The 2,683-nt window shown below is 44.8% G+C and overlaps 1 pseudogene; it reads right to left on the bottom strand.

The window, feature by feature from the left end:
* Window positions 1-300: 300 nt before the first annotated feature.
* LOC122747400 lies at window positions 301-2,478 on the bottom strand (annotated as a pseudogene).
* Between the last annotated feature and the right edge of the window lie 205 nt (window positions 2,479-2,683).

Raw genomic sequence — 2,683 nt, 5'->3', positions numbered from 1 at the left:
GAAGTTGGGATGATAGAGAATAGTTAAGTGATGATATTTGACTTTCTTCACAAACAGCAAAATCTTATTTAACCTGGCTATTATATGCACATTTAAAGGACAAAGAAGCAAACTATCCCAAATGCTCACATTACACACCCATCTATTGTGTTTCAGTTTCCCAGTTCTTTTACATTGGATAAAAACATCTACCAATTCAAGTACAAATCTGAGTTGCTAGCATACTACTTTCTTTCAATGTTAAGACTGTATGTGGTTAGCTTCACTGAAACAGTGGTTACTGTAGACAGGAAACAAGACCTAGCATTCAATCTGAGTGCGTGGCATCCTCCACATACTTAGTGCATGTTGATGTATTTCTAGCATCTGTTGTATTCTGTCCTTCTGTCACATTAAATTTTGGGGCATGGGGTATCTCTGGCTACCATGCAAACACAGGTAGGGGATTCTCACATGGTAAGCAGTTGCTCTACAACGAGGTTGTGGCATGGGAGGAAGGAGCATCCACCGCTTTCTCTCATCACAATAACGATAGGCTTCTTTTTGATATTGCTTGTCAATATCATTACTGTTTTTCTAACCCCCAATAATGAAAACATCGTCTTTGTAATAGAAAATAGCTGCTCCTTCTATGCTAAGGACTTCTGGAGGTAAGCTTTCAAGGATCTCATCAGATACTCGGCTAAAGATTTTTCTCTTTGCCTTTTCGTTATCCAAAGGGTAATTCTTCGGACAGCATGAGGCTGTCTGATAGAAGTTCATACTGGCTACAGACATCTGGAAAAAGCAGTAATTGTCAATAAGTGGCAAGGAGTCCACATCTTGCCACTGCCCAGTCTCTTTATCATAGCGGGTAATGATAGACCTTAATCCATCTTCACTGTCACTGTCCACAGGAGTAGGGGCAGCAATGTACACAAATCTTTCTTCTATGGTGACTGCTTTGACATCACGAAGAATCTTTGGTGCTGACTCCAAGTTGTGCCATTTATCTTGATCAGGATTATATACAGTTTACATCTTTAAAACCAGGACTAAAGTTGCCATGTCCTCCAATACTATACAGTTTTCCCTTTACTTCTGTGAGGCCAAAAGAATGCTTCCTTGTCATTAAATTATAAACTTGCTCCCACATGTTTCTATTTGGATTATACCTTTCCGCAGTTTTGGCAAATCCTGGTTCCACTGACCCAGCAACATATATCTAAGAGTCTGTCACTGCAACAGCATGTCCATCCAGGTGATTATGAATATGTGGCACCGATTACCATAATCACATCCATGTTTTGTCCATACCTTGGGAGTAATCCAATAGGTGACACTGAATGCTGCAAATTACCAGACTGCAAATTCTCCGCTCTTAGAGCATGGCTTTCCACAGCATCAGAAATTAATTTGACACAAACTTCATTAATGGACACCAGCCTTTCTGACTTGACATTCCATGTAAGATAAGTAGGTTTCATCTGTGATATCCTAAGCAATTTAAAAAAGTTCTTTAAAGTAGTGCTCCCTCTCTTCAGCATTTCTCTGAACCCACTTCAAAAGTTTCAAAGAGAACCTCTTCTGAATCAACTGTAATTTCCAAATCTGAAAACCAGTCTCGAGTGAGAAGAAAAAGTAAAGTGTAGAATTCTTCATCCTGGATCACTTTATAAAAATTCCTCCTTATATATCTGCAGCTTTCAGAGCAAGTTGGCTCAGGGTGTACATATGGGTTAAACTGTGAATAGCCACACAATTTGAGAGATTGAGTTTTTTCTTGAGAAATTCTCCACAAAATTCTTTTAAACGAATTACTAAGAACCTGTCGGTCAGTTCCAACACCTCGTGGATGCTAGTGGTGCTGACACGGATGCGGCGGCCGGTGTACATGTATTCGATGACAGCCTCCACCGTGTCGGGCTCGGAGGTCCATTTATGCATCTCCACACAGCCTGAGCGAGATTCGGAAAACTGGCCTGAGAGCAGGGGTGTGAAGTACTCCGTGGCTGCAGCCAGCACAGAGTGGTGGGTCTGGAACTCGCGGCTGACCGCGCCGCCAAAGCACAATGTGATGTCTCAGTAGAGGCCCTGGCGCCGCTACTCATTCTGTCACCACAAAAGCTCCGAGCAGTGCGTGCTGCACTCAAAGTCCTCCGACTCTGGGCCTGGCTCCCCGCCGAACGCCTCCCCCATGGAGGTGAGCCCAGCCCCGAGCCCCTCGGCCACTAAGCTGCCACCAACGCCCATGCCTTCCGCTCCCAGTCCTACGGGTCCAGAGACAGCGACTTCCACCTCCTCCATCTACATCACCTGAACAGCCGGGGCAGCTGATGCAGCCACGTTGCGGCCTGTCCACGGAGCACTTCTATGGTTCCTGCACAACACGGAAGGATGCCGGGAAGATGCAGACTGGAGCCTTGCGAATGCGCACTCAGCACCAGGAAAGAGGAAGGGGGAGTTGGGGAGGCTGGACTGGGGAAACAGATTGTGCATGTGCAAGGGTAGAAGATTAAGACCAGCCACAAGTAAGTGTTGAAAATTAATGTATAGTTTTCGTACCTATACTTCCTACAAAACAAATAGAACCAGAAATAGGGTTATGTGACTTGCCCAGGGTCACACAGCTAGCAAGTGTCAAGTGTCTGAGGTCGGATTTGAACTCAGGTCCTCCTGAATCCAGGGCCAGTGCTCTATCCAC

Source organism: Dromiciops gliroides, chromosome 3, assembly GCF_019393635.1.
Source record: "Dromiciops gliroides isolate mDroGli1 chromosome 3, mDroGli1.pri, whole genome shotgun sequence".
Lineage (NCBI taxonomy): Eukaryota > Metazoa > Chordata > Mammalia > Microbiotheria > Microbiotheriidae > Dromiciops > Dromiciops gliroides.
Note: the sequence above shows the minus strand (reverse complement) of the source record. Positions and strands in the feature narration are given on the sequence as shown.